Source organism: Pteropus vampyrus, unplaced genomic scaffold (genome assembly GCF_000151845.1).
Source record: "Pteropus vampyrus isolate Shadow unplaced genomic scaffold, Pvam_2.0 Scaffold23, whole genome shotgun sequence".
Taxonomy (NCBI): Eukaryota; Metazoa; Chordata; class Mammalia; order Chiroptera; family Pteropodidae; genus Pteropus; species Pteropus vampyrus.
In genome coordinates, this window is record NW_011888804.1 from 177,174 (window position 1) to 191,307 (window position 14,134).

General features: G+C 47.8%; 1 long non-coding RNA gene and 1 other non-coding gene across 2 annotated transcripts; one reads left to right on the forward strand and one right to left on the reverse strand.

The window, feature by feature from the left end:
- Positions 1-62: 62 nt before the first annotated feature.
- LOC111736948 lies at positions 63-6,706 on the forward strand. Its single transcript, XR_002779291.1, has 2 exons — positions 63-358; positions 1,923-6,706. It is a non-coding gene; the product is annotated as an uncharacterized LOC111736948 (long non-coding RNA).
- Positions 6,707-11,385: 4,679 nt separating this feature from the next.
- On the reverse strand, positions 11,386-11,504 carry LOC111737056. Its single transcript, XR_002779335.1, has one exon. It is a non-coding gene; the product is annotated as a 5S ribosomal RNA (ribosomal RNA).
- Positions 11,505-14,134: the final 2,630 nt, after the last annotated feature.

Genomic DNA, 14,134 nt, shown 5'->3' on the forward strand with positions numbered 1-14,134 from the left:
CCGGATTGGCGGGCGCCGCCAGCTGCCACGTAACGGACGCACGGAGGCCGCCGAGGGTCACGGCGGCTGCGCGGCCGGGGCCCGGACGGTGGCCCCGAAGGACCACAAAGCGCCGTCCGCACCTCCGTCCCCGCTCGGCCGCGTCCTGAAGTTCGCTGGACCGCGCAGGAAAGCGGCGGTATCGAGAAACCCACCCCGACCGGCCGCAGTAACCGCTTAGGATCGTTCAGAAAGATGGCGAAAGATTTGGAGGGAACAGCAGCGGAAGCCATGGGAGACGGGGGCCGAAGCCAAGAGCTTTGGGGTCTCATGTTGGCCTGTCACCCCCCGAAAACCGACGGAGGATGGATGGAGGCGGGTACGTACCGACTGTGGGGGGACACGAGGCTTTGTATCGTCACCTGAATGAAGGGTGCATGAGTGTTTACATATATTTTCAATCAAGATGTATACTTAAGATTAATGCTTCTAATTTTACTGTAAAAAAAAAAAAAGTTTTCACCTTGTCCAAATCCTCCCAAATTAGAATCCTCTCAGTTCCCCAAACCCTGCTGCCACACGGTACCCCTAGATCTTACCGGCTGCCAGGAAGATTTCCCCCGCACCCCGCCCTTTGCCTTCTGACATACTCCTACCCGTCCCTGAAAAGCCAACTCAGAGGTCACCTGTCGCCTCTCTGATATGCTCCTTAACATCCTTGTGCCAAATACTAGCCCTGTCCTCTGTGCCGACAGTGGAGATTTGTGCCTACCGAGTTACAATTATTTACCGGTCTGTCACTCACGACCGTGCTCTCAGGCCATGCTACACGGCCACAAAAGACCTCATGACGTGTTCGTTGAGTTCATTGAACTGGCCAGGGGATGAGGAAACCTAGGTCGTCACTCCAGTTTTGCGCATAGCTGTGTGACCTTAATTATGTTATATCACCCCTTTCCTTTTCTGTAAAGATAGGGACAAACGGTGTGATTTGCTTATCCGGTAAAGTCATGAGGATCAGATCACAGCCATGTGTGAGACTGTGCCTGCAAGTTTGAGGGATTGTCTCTTAAGGACATCAGGCAATAGGGGGCAGTAGTGACCCAATATCCAGCTTCCTACTTCAGGTGTCAAGAAACAGGTGCAGCCACAGTGATGGAAGGTTCCTGCCTATGACAGTGTGTTATTGAACCCAAGAGTTCTAGTAATGGTCTCCCGATTCCCCATCTTCCACACTGTGACAATGTCCCTGCTTCTCCTGGAAGGTCAGTTCTGTAGGGTTATTCTGGGAGCCATCATTGGAGGGAGGTTCAGCCTAGACCCTGTTCCTCCAGCCTCACCAACCCATTTATATGCCTCTATTTCCCTGTATTAAATCTCTTTCTGCTTAAAACACCTACAAAGGTTTCCTATGAAACTGAATTAAACTGATGGACGAGGGTTTTTGACTTCCCAAGCAACCCAGCAATGTAGAAAAGTGCCAAGAACAATTCTGTTTTTATCTAGAAATTAAATATGTTAATTTTCATGTTTTGACTAATTAAATAATATTCTAACGCCACATATCAGGGATTTAAAGTGTGGACAATTAATTGTATATTGTGAGGGATTTATTTTATAAATCAGGGCACCCGAATTCAAATGCCTTCAGGAATCAGGCACTTTCAGAGACGTGTGAATGAGAGATGACACCAGCTTAAGGCAATAGGGAGTAGGGAGGACTGCGGCAAACTGCCCCATAGATGCTCTACCTAAATACGTTCAACTCAATTTTTGAAAACGCAGTAGTGGCCAAATCAAAGACGCAGCCAGAAGTCATCTGTAAATTTATGTTATAAAAGTCATTGTACTATCTAATAATTGGAAAAGAGACAAAGTAACTCTAATCACAGTACCATAAAATAACCACTATTAGTTCTTGGTATTGTTCTTTCTTTGTACAGGTTTTTCTTTTTAGCATCATTGTCATAATTACTCATCAGCTGTCTTAACATAATTTCAGAGTGAAGAGAAATTAATTCAGAGAAGCGCAGGCTCTCAAGGCTTGCCAGGTCACCCATAGTAAGTCCTCATGTCCTCAGCACAGATTGGCATGAGCTAGTGTGTCACAGTGTGCATGAATACATCCAACACAAACAGTTGGCGCATAGTGGGTACTCAATAAATATTTGCTGAATGATGAACGAAGCTCTCGACTGGGGTCTGGCCAAGTGGCAATTGGTGGTCAGTGAGGTGCAACAAATGTGGACCCTTCCTCCCTCCCTTCCCCTCCCCTCCTCCTTCCCCTTCCGCCCTCCCTCCTGAAAAGGAAATCAAAAAACAAAAAACGCAACCCTTAAAAACCTCCTGTGGTTTTAAGCATATTCACAAAGTTGCTCAACCATCGCCACTATCTAATTCCAAAACATTTCATCATCCCAAAAAGAAACCTTGTATCAGTTAGAATCCGTTCCCCATTCTCCCCTGCCTCTGGCAACAATTAATCTACTTTCTGTCTTTATGGATTTAAAATAGAATCCTACAATATGTGGCCTTATGTGACCAGCTTCTCTCACTTAGTACAATGTTTTCAAGGTTTATCCATGTTGTAGCCTATGTCAGTATTTCCTTGCTTTTGGTGGCTGAATAATATTCCATTGTATGGATGTACCACATTTTGTTTATCCACCCATTGATGGACATTTGGGTTGTTTCTGCTTTTTGGCTATTGTGAAGAGTGCTGCTATGCACACACATGCACACATGTATGGACATATGTTTTCAATTCTCTCGGGTATATACCTGGAATGGACAAAATATTTCTACTTGGAATCAAAAGCCCGTAGTCCAGACTAGGAAACCAAATGAGAAATGGATGAGGTGTTTGTATCAGTCGCATCAGTCTGTTCTCAAATGTTGACAAGTTTAAAAGGGAATAACAAAGCCTGTTCCACAGAAAGGCCCCCTCAGCTCTCTGCTCTCTGGGTATTAACCCCACAGAAGTCTTTTTTTAAATTAGGGAAGATTAAAGGAGATTGGGGATTTTTTTCTTCTATTTGTGTTTTTTTTTTTTTCATTTTTTGGTTTGAAAGTGTCACTTTATTGAGAACAACATTAAAATAGAAAAATAATCAGAATTCAAGACAGGTTAAACCACAGTATCACCACCTTAGCAGATCAGCCATCCCAGTCCTTTGCCCGTTTGATCCGGGACCCACCCCGGCCCTCTTCCGCTCCCCTCTGCATCGCAGGCTCCCCGGCGCTCTGCTTCCAGGAGGTGCAGCCGGTCGCAGGTACTAACAGGAGACCGGAAGGCGGAGGGAGGGAGAAGCCAGGGCGTTCGTCCCGGTCTGCGCTTTGGGGGTCTGCGCTTTGGGAAGCACCTCCTCTAGGGACTGCATGTTCAGGGCTCCAGCTCCTCCGAGGTGCCAGCTTCTCCTGGGTGGTCCTGGCTTCCGGGCTCTGGTAACCCCACTTCCTCTCTCTGCCCTTCCAGTCCTAAATGAGTGAGTCTCTTTCTGTGTTATTAATTTGTGGGCTGTCTCATCCTCCCTCATTTGTCTCCTGTACTCTATCATCTCCTGTTGTGATGATTTCAAAATATATCCACAAATCTTTTGACCCGCCTCCCTTCAAAAGGTGGAGCCCAATTTCTCTCCCCTGAACTGAGAGGCAGACCTAGTGACTCACTTCTATCTAAGGAAATGCGGCAGATGTGACAGTGTGTGACCACTGAAGCTAAGTCATAAAAGGTGGTGTTGCTTCTACCTTGTCCACTTGGATCACTTCCTTTGGAGGAAGCCAGCTGTCCTGTCATGAGGACACTCAAGCAGCTCTGGGAAAGGCCCACTTGGAAAGAAGCTGAAGCCAAAGCCATGTGACAGCCATCTTGGAAGTGGCTCCCCCAGCCCCGGTTAAGTCTTCAGATGGCCGCAGCCCCTACCGACATCTTGACTGTGAACTCAAGAGAGACTTTATATCAGAACCGCTCAGCCAAGCTGTCCCTGAACCCCAGACCTGCAGGCACTGTGAAAGATAATGATTATTGTTGTTTTAAGCCACTAAATGTGGGGGTTGCTTTTCACACAGCAGTAGATAACTAATACACCTGTTTAACCAGTTTCCTACATGAAAACCTTTCTGTTGGAAAGACCTAGAGTGCGTTCTATTTTCTGACTGATACAAACTCTTGTCCTGAATTGTAAACCTAATGCAAAATTAGCATCTGTAAAATTGAGAAGTATAAACGGGAGTTTGTTACTAAGAGTGAGGCTGGGTCACATGACCCCGGGCCCTGTGATGGGTTCTGCATGTAGACAGGGAACAATACCTGGAAGTAATTAATTATAGGCTGAAGAGGGTAATCTAAATCTGAGAAGTTAGAGGGGAACAGAAGGAGGCCATTCTTGATGATGGGATCCCCTGATGAGGGTATTAGTAAAGAGGGAGGCAATATTTTTAAAAAAGTTGGATAATCATGTGTAAAGAGTAGTCCGGATCATGAAGATGAAATTGAAGTATTAAAAAGAGAAAGTTTTGACACGGCCACATTTCCACAGTGTGGGCGAGCACTACCTGCTTCCTGGTCCCAAACTAAATATTGATATATATATATATTTTTTTGGTCTGTTCCATACCTGTTCTCTGCTCTGTCGAGCACCCCGCTTGTCCACTGACGATTCCCTCACTCCCGTCTTATCCCATGCCACTCACGTGGACTGTCCCTCCTGCTCTAAGCCTGCTCTAAGCCTGACCGATCAGCAGCTATCCACCCTAAGGACAGCAGTTGGTCTGGGGGTGGGCCCATGTCCCAAGCTCAGCCAATGATACGGTTCTTGAACCAGTAGGATGTAACACTAGAGGTCCTGGAGGCCACCTGCGCCACCACGCGTAGAGAGAGCGCCTGCAGGAAGTGATGAAACGTTGCATGGATCTGGAGCTGAGCATCAAAGAACAGCGGACGTCAGAGGACCTCGCCGAGCCCCCGGATGCAGCTGTGCCTGAAGTCCACGTCCTGGATGGCTTTTTTATGTCACTCTTTTGCTTAGGCCAGTTTGCATTAAAGAGTTTTGACAAACTGGAGATCCAAAACAAGGCGTTAAAAGTACAGAGACTTCAGCCCATGTGTGTTTGGAGATGCCAATGATAAGTAGGCTCGATGCTATATATGTTTTAAAATAAGCCGGTCAGTTCATTGGTGGCATGGATTAGTCATTTCGACAGTGCATAAAGAGAGACTGTGTTTTCAAAGACTAGATTTGGGGCTAGGAAGTACTGATTCCTCTTTTAGCCCTGTCACTTCTTTAGGGGGGCATACTCAATTCCCTTCTGGGGGATCTTTAGTTTCTCACCTGTGAAACGGAGTAATGTCTCCTCAGGAAGGCTGCTTCCCTACCCGCCTCTGCAGACTGAGTCAGCTGCTCTTATTCTGAGTTTCAACAAAATCCTGCGTGTGGTTCCATCATAGTCTTTATCTTGTCATTTTATTTTTTTATTCAGATATAATTTATATAACATACAATTCACCCTTTTAAAGTGTCCGATTCAATGGTTTTAGTTATGCTCACAGAGTTGTGAAAATATCACCACAATTCATTTTTTTTAAATCTTAAAGATTATCGGTTCAGCTATAGAGCCTAGAGGTGGCAAAAAATTAGGCACAGCTTGAGCCAGGTGCTCTAATGACCAGGATGTGGTCTGATCTCCCATATCTTGGCCCTGCTTCCTCCCTCCTGCCTTCTTACTCAGCCTGGCTCTCCCCAGACGGTGACGAGGTGGCCATCAGCAGCCCCAGGCTTCCAGCCGATCTTCTCAGCAACCCACTAGGAAAAAGCAACCAACCACAATGATAACCTTTTCCGAGAGGCCAGGAGAAGTCCCATGGACTTGCCTTGGACTGTCTGAGGTCTGCACCCATCCCTGAGCCAACCACCAGGCCCTGGGCCTCCCCTGGAACCAGGCAGCAGAGGAGGAGTGGTTCCCCTGAGGAAGATCAGAACAACGGGATGGATCTTAGCAGGCAGAAGCAGCAGATGCCCTCTCTCCTCACTGGACTACAGGGACTTCTGGCCACATCCATCTCTGCAGTCCCGGAGCCCCGCCTGGCACACGGGGGTACTCGGCGGCTGGAGCTTCCTGGCTGGGTGAACCCTTCCTCCCTTCCTTCCCACCCCCTCTTCTGGAGCCCGGTTCATCTCCCCAGAACAAGGAGCTCTGTGAGGATGTAAAGGTTCCTACGAGGTGGTCTGAGCTTCAGATACTGCTATTACCACGGGCAAAACAGCGAGGAGGGCGGAAACAACCCGGGGTCCGACACGGGTGGGTGACTGGATAAACAAAACATGGTCCATTCACACAGCGGGATCCGACTCAGCCGTGAGAAAGGAAGATGCACAGACACGCCATGGCATGGACGAACCTTGAAGACACGATGCTGAGTCCAAGAAACCGGTCACAAAATGGCCATACGTTGTCTGTTTCCATTTACGTGAAATGTCTAAAGCAGGAAAATCCATAGAGACAGAGTAGCTCGGTGGTCGCCTCGGCCCGTGGCGGGGAGTAGGGACGTGGCAGGGAGGGCCTGCTAATTGGGTTTCTGTTCAGAGCACGTATCACGTTCTGTGACTAGGTGGTTGTGACGGTTACGCGTATCTGTGAATATACAAAAAGTCACCGATTGTCCCCTTTAAATGCATGCAATTTGTAGCATGCGAACTATAACTCAATAAAGCTGTTTAAAAGAAACCAACAGGGAAGAGTTTTCGATTGTCCGAGGTATAGTCCAGAAACAGCCAGCTGAGCACAGCCGGAGTAGGGTGGCAAAAAGGACAGCCAGGAGAGGCTGTGTCTTGGAGATTCACTCATACGCCCGAGCTGGTCGGGTTGGGTTTGTTTTTCCCTAGGCCATATTTCCACCATGAATACCAAGCGGTCACATCTTTGAGAAAGAGCGGAGTGATGCCTGACATCCGTCTGCTGGCCTGGCGCTGTCACCTGGCTGTGGTATCCTCCCGTCTAAATAACGGTTTCACAGAACATCAACATCAGGCAAGGCCACCCTGTGGCCGTGGTGGAACACGATGAAACACAAACATGGTTCAGGACACAAAATACCAAACTCCTCCCTGTCTTGACTAATGTGAGTGACGGCTGCTCCTTCACCGGTGACAGCTCTGGCCTCACCCCATTCTGCCCTCTGTGCGGAGCAGACCTCTTCAGACCCCTGGTCCCAGAATTATCCCTGCTTCCTGACAGCACCCACTCTAGAGCAAACTCTCAGATCCTTAAACCCTTCCCAGAATCGCCCAACGAAAGCCCAGATCCTGTGATAGCTTCTTTCCAACAGCGAGACGCCGCACGCTTCCCCGTGGTGCATGTTGCCCCCGGCTGCAAGTCAACCCACCCGGCTTCACTACCAGCGTGTTCTTGGTGGTCTTCGGGGGACATTGACAGCTCCCCGACACCCACTTTTTATTTATTTATTTGACACCAAAGCCAGCTCCAAGAGGGCATTGAGGTCAACAACACACTCTCTGGCCTTGGACAGAGCGGGGTTGAACCTCAGCTTAGCCAATTACTGTGTGACCTGTGGCAAGTTAAGTTACCTCTCTGAGCCTCTGTTTCTCTGCTATGAAATCGTGTCGTGCTTCTGCTTAGAACCCCAGAGTGGCTCCCAGCTCGTTCAGAGTTAGATCCACAGCACCTACCCTCCCCTGGGGCCCTGTGTGTTCCGGCCCCAGCGCTGTCTGTCTCTTCCCACGCCTACCCTCTCCGCTCCACCCGAGCCCCACGGACCCCCTCGCCGACCCTGCCACACCGGGCACACTCCCGACTCAGGCTCTGCACATCCTGTCCCTCTGTCTGGAACCTTCTTCTCAGTTTTCCTCGAGGCTTACTCCCTCACTTTCCCCAAGTCTCCGCTCCAGTGAAGGAAGAGCCCCCGCAGTCCGTCACCATCTAAGCCAGTGAGTGGCTCTCAAACTTGGGTAACCAAGTCGAATCACCCGGGGACATGGGTGAAATTAGGAAGGTGCAGGCCCGCTCTGCTTCGTCACTGCGGGTGGGACCGTAAGATGACACATCCACTTGGGAAAACAGTTGGGCGGTTTCTTGAAAAGTCAATACCCACTTCCCACGCTGCCCAGTCATCCCTCTTCTAGGCATTTACCCCAGAGAAAGGGAAGCCCCTGTCCATACGAGGACTTGCACGTGAATTAGGCAGAAACTAAGTACGACCCAAATGTTCAACGACAGGTGAGCGGATGAACAATTTGTGACACATCCATGCAATGGAATATTACTCGGCAATAAAAAGGAATGGGCTATACACGCACCGATTTGGACGAATCGGAATCATTATACTGAGTGAAAGAAGCCATATTTTTTTTAAAAAGTACATTCAGCTTATTTCCTGTTGCGGATGATCTGAGTAAAGCTGCTATGGACATTTCTCCTCTGACTTCTGTTGGGTGGAAACCCAGGAGCAGACGGGCTGGGTCAGAGGGTAGGCGTGTGTTTGGGTTTGGAAAACTGCCCATTTTCCGAAGTGATTTTACCAATTACAGTCCCTAAAGCATCGTGCGAGGGTTCTGGCCTTGGCGAGTCTGAAAACTGAAAAAAGGGCCAGCGTGGTCGAAGCGTGGAGAATAAGAAAGGACCAGTTCGCCGCCTTGCAGCCCCAAAGAACACTGGGAATCACGGGCAAAACTGTGCTTTAGAGGGAAGCTTGTCTGCGGGCAGCAAGCACCGTGGGGCCTTTGCTGTCTGCAGTGTGAGCTGTGGCCCTCAGCCTTCTCCTTAGTGCCTGATTTACAGATGGGAACAGAGGCGCTGGGCAGATGAGGACGTAACATGTGTTGGCCACTCACTTCTCATAAAGTTGAAAGAACCCCAAATTAAGTGCCACTTGGCGCAGCAACATTGTTTAAAATAGCCCAGACCAAGAAACAGCGTGAATGTCTGCTGAGGGAGAAATGAAATGATCAGGTAAATCACATGACATCCACGAAACAACTACACAGTCATTTAAAAGAATGCGGTCGGCATTATCTATTTAAAAAAATAATGAGGTTGGTCTGTATATACTGAGCTGGAAAACGGTTATAGATATTAAGTGAAAAAAGCAAATTGCATGCTAATATGTATGTCATGCTTCTGTTTAAAATGTGTGTTTCAATATATATGCATAATCTCAGAAAAATCAGGAAGAGCATGGATCAAACTGTCAACGGTAGTTAGCTGGGAGCGGAGATGGGATGGGAGGAATTCTACTAAATATGCAGTTTTGTAAGTGGTCTGATTATGGGTACAACAGGCCCAGGTCCCTTCATCCCACCTGCACCCTCCCCAACCCCACCTGGAACATGAACACATTCAGCCACAGCTCATACTGTTCCCGTGGTGGCAGAGCCCTGCACAGTGCCACAGTCACCGCATCTCCTTACATTTCCGACGTTCTCAGAAGACTACAAGGGCACAGGCTGCAGCAACCAGGACCACCCCAGCAAGAGGGGGTCCGCCCAGAAGTGGGGGGAGGTCGACGGCCCACGGGGAGGACTAATGAGAGACATTTGTGAGCAGATAAATTGCCACCTTCCCCCACGTCCACCTCCCCAACCAGCAGCCCACTCCGTGCTGCCGGACGGTTCTGACATCCTGTGGTTTCACACATCCTCCCAGACACATCCCACGAGACCCAGCAAGCAGCCGAGTGTTCTTGCTAACTTTGCTAACGTGCCACCTTGAGCTCGCTCTTCCTCCTTCCTTTCTTCTCTCCTTCCCTCTCGTTCTTGCTCCCCTGGCACTGTTCTCTCTAAGAAAGCATTAGCTCGTGAGCGTTTGAAGGGATCCATGCAAAAGCGATGGGTGATTTTTTTTACTTTTTAAACATGTTTTTGAAGCATTTTCCTTAATCAAAAGCCCAGCCATTTGAGTGGATGAGACCCTCGAAGCAGAGAGGCAGCTGCCAGGTTCACATAACGTAATGGAACATCTACAGAGATTAGCATTAACACGTGACTGCTCATACGGTAGAAACTGACATTGACATTCAGCGAGCATGCCCAATGCACTTGAAAGCATCTCGTTGCTAAGGTTTGATCTTCCTGTTTTCCAGGATTGATTTCGGGAGCCTGATCATGTCTTCTGTACAGTCTCTTTGGAGGGAGGGTGACGATCAAGTAGAATCAATACAGAACAAACCATGAGTCTTGTGTGACATTTCTGGTGTTTAAAGATGTAATAATGAGTACTTGGATGGAAAGACCAGATGCTGCAGACATAAAAAATAAAAAATAAGTCATTGTAAGCTGACAAGTTTCTTGCAATCTGTGAGGTCAACCAAGGGTTGCCTCACCTAAAAAAAAAATTTTTTTTAATTAAAAAAATAAAGATGTAATAATGACATCAGAATTCTCCATGGCCATCTCAAGTCTGTCACTTTAAAGGTGGAGGGATGAGAAGCTGGAAGAGCAATCAGGGAGTCAGGAGGGCGGCGTGGGTCGAAGGGAGGCTCTGAGACCATTTCGGGTTGTCAGTCATTGGGATCAAGCCCAAGGGACAGGCTAAGTAATGCAGAGTTGAGGGAGAGACTGTTCAGAATCTTGAAAAGTAGGAGTGCTCATAAAATAGTCTATCTTAATCAGCTCGGGCTGCTATAACAAAAATACCATCGACCAGACCCTTTATAAACTCAGAAACTTATTTCTCACAGTTCTGGAGGCCTAGAAGTCCAAAGTCAAGGCACTGGCAGATTCAGTGTCCGGCGACGGCCCTGTTCCTGGATCGTAGCTGGCTGTCTTTCCGCTGTGTCTTCACGTGGCAGAGGGGCGAGGGAGCCCATCATGCATGGGATTTATGAGGGCACCAATCCCATGCATGATGAAGACTCTGTCCTCACTACCTTATTACCTCCCAGAGGCCCCTCCTCCTAACACGGCTACATTGGGGGCCAAGATTTCAACCTATGAATTTGAGAGGACACGCATTCAGTTCATGCACAGTCTATGGCAACAGCACAGGAAAGTTATATTCAAGTGCCCCGAAGTGGCCTCCCAAGGTCCAGTGTGGTCTTGGGCCCCTGTGGCCTCATTTTCCAGGAAGTGGTGACTTCTCGCACACAATCACTGCTTCTCTCTGCCACGTGCCCAGCCCAACTGCTCACAGAGTGAGGAACCATCTGTCATCTGCCCACAGCTCTTCCTCCTGCCCATAATTGTGGGTGGTCCCCAGCACCCACTCATCCTCCCTGCCCACTCCAGATCTGCTGTTCCTGTTGGTGGCATCAGATCTCTCCTCTTTGATCCATGGCTGAAGCAAGACTTGCAGTCATCCCAGGCAAGTTAATACTCTGGCACGCCTTCAAGTTTGAAGTCTTTATTTAAAAAGAATTTTTGTTGTTGTTGTTATTTTGTGCATTTTTTTTGTTAATGCCTACAGCACCTGGTCTTCCTAGGTGGTCTCCCATCCAAGTACTAACCAGGCCCAACCCTGCTTAGCTTCCAAGATCAGACAAGATCGGGCACGTTCAGGGTGGCACGGCCGTAGACTAAAAAAAAAAAACTTTATATTATGAAAAATTTCTAATACTACAGAAGGAGGGAGAATAGTACAATGAACTTCCATATTCCCAATCACCAGCTTCAACAATTATTAACAAAATGGCCGGTCTCCATTTCATTCCTGTTCCCAACCATCCCACCCTCCAAGTGGGCTATTTAAAAATCGATTCACAAACATGTCATCTCGTTCATACAGATTTCAGGAAGTCCAGAGTCCTCCTTCCATCGGTTGAGTGCCCCGTGCACAGAGGGTGGAGGAAAGGAGCCCTCTAGTGGGGTGGCCTTCAATCCCGTTTCTGTCAATCCCCAGCATTTCGGCTCCGGCCCGATTTTGCATGCCCGCCCCCACCAGGCCGCGTGGGGTTTTCTGCTCAGCCTCTGAACTCCCTCTCTGAATCTGGTTAATGAGAGTGTCTGAGACTCGAGAGTGGTGATTGCACAACCCATGAATATACTAAAAACCACTAAATCATTTACACTTTAAAACGGTAGCTATTATTGCATGTGATTTGTATCTCAATAAACATTAAAAAATGAACCCCCTCCCAAAAAAAATGGAAAAAGAAATGCTAGAGCAACACACCACTGCCAAATAAATGAACTCGAACAAGGTCACATCTCTTGCTCCAACTACTCAACAGAAAACAGAAAACATACACAGGTTAAAGGACATTACGGTGGTGAAATTAGCAAAATCCAGACTGAGACTCTCTACAAGATAAAAAAAATCCCATTTTATCAGCAAATAACTATCAAGACAAAGGTGGGGGAGGGGGAAGATGGAGGATTAAAAGAGACTAAGTTTCACATCAACAAATTGCAATATACAGATATTTGGATCTTGAGTTAAACAAAACTAAAAAAGTAAATTATGAGATAGTTGACATTTTGAACACATTGCATATTTGAAATGAAGAAATTTTAATTTTTTCAAGCGTGATAATGGTACCGTGGATAACGTAGTTTCAATATATTTTAGAAATACATCTTAAAATATAAGTGAGAAGATGTGTCTGGGACTTTTATTGTAAAACTTGTTTATTGTCTATCCCACGAGAACAGTAATCTGTCCTTGTATATTGCCATAGCCCACAGGTTTAGCAGAGTACCTGGTATATAGTAAAAGCTAAATACTTCCTGAATGAATGAATGTTAGTATCGGTCTTTTCACATCCACCGCTCTAGTCTTGAGTTCCATGTCCACATTTCTGGCTGTCAGCTGGACATCCACACCGACACTCAGACATGATATCTCTTCCAGGTTTCCCTAATAATGATAAAGCTAACTCTTCCGCAGCGCTTGGCGTGGCCAGCATGTATGTTGATTCATTTAATAATCACGATTACCCGCCGTGAGCCCATTGTACAGAGGAGGGCAGGCTGAGACCCTGAGAGGTCACGTGACTTGCCCAAGGTCACACTCGTGGTCAGTGACTGCACCAAGATTAGAACACACAGGCTCTGGACGCTTATGCACCAGGCTGGACTGCCTCTCCCTACTTTCCTTAAGATTGTAACTATTTCCCTAAGCACTCAGCTCAGGCTCACCGTTTCGGGGCCACCTCAGACTCCTGCCTCCCCTTTCCCTCCCTAATGTCATTTATATCCCCCCACCCGCCCATCCCTTTCCTACCATCAAGAGGCGCAGGCTGCAGGCTGGCGCTGTGGCTCCTTGACCTTTGTCCCCTTCCAGCAGGTTCTCAGTCATCTTTGCTGCCTCCAGGGCAAAGCTGCCCTGACTTGTCATTATTTATTGCTGTCTTCACCACAGGTACCCAGTGGGTTCAGCTCCATCCCTCCCAGCTGTAGGACCCTAAGCAAGTTATTTAATCTCCTGTAGTGGGTTGAACGGAGCCACCCCTCAAAGCCATGTCCACATCCTAATCCCTGCAATCGGTGAATGTGCCCTTATTTGAAGGGTCTTTGCAGGTATGATTAAGGATCTTGAAATGAGATTATCCTAGATTGTGAGGGTAGGCCCTAATTCTAAAAACGAGTGTCCCTGTAAAAGACACAGAGCAGACACACAGGGGAGACAGAGGCAGAGATTGGAGCGATGCGGCCCCAGCCAAGGAAGCCAAAAGCGGGGAGAATCAAGGCGGGAGCCTCCGTGGGACCCTTCGGAGGGAGCGGAGACCTGCCGACACCCTGATTTCGGACTTCTGGCCTCCAGAACTCTCAGAGAATACGTTTCTATTGGGTTAAGTCACCAAGTCTGTGGCAGTTTGTCACAGTGGCTACAGGACGCCCAAACCCCTCCGGATTCCTCACTGTCCCGGATCCAGGGTGGGGAGAGGCCTACTGCGCAGGCTTGCTGGGCGCACATCTGACCTAGGTGTCAGCCCTTACCGCTGCCCGGCCTTCAGCGAGTTATGTGGCCTTTTCTGCGCCTCACTTTCCTCACTTGTTAAACAGAGATAGTACTTCTTAGATGGTGTAAGCAGTTCTCAAACCTTTTGGTCTTTTCCAAGGGCACTTGACTATTGAAGACCCTAAAGAGATTTTTAACAGATGGTTTAGATCTATGGATAGCCACTGTAACTTGAAATTTAAATTCATGTTTTTAAAAAATAGTAATGTAAAAATACACATTACATTTTAACATATTTTTAATGGAA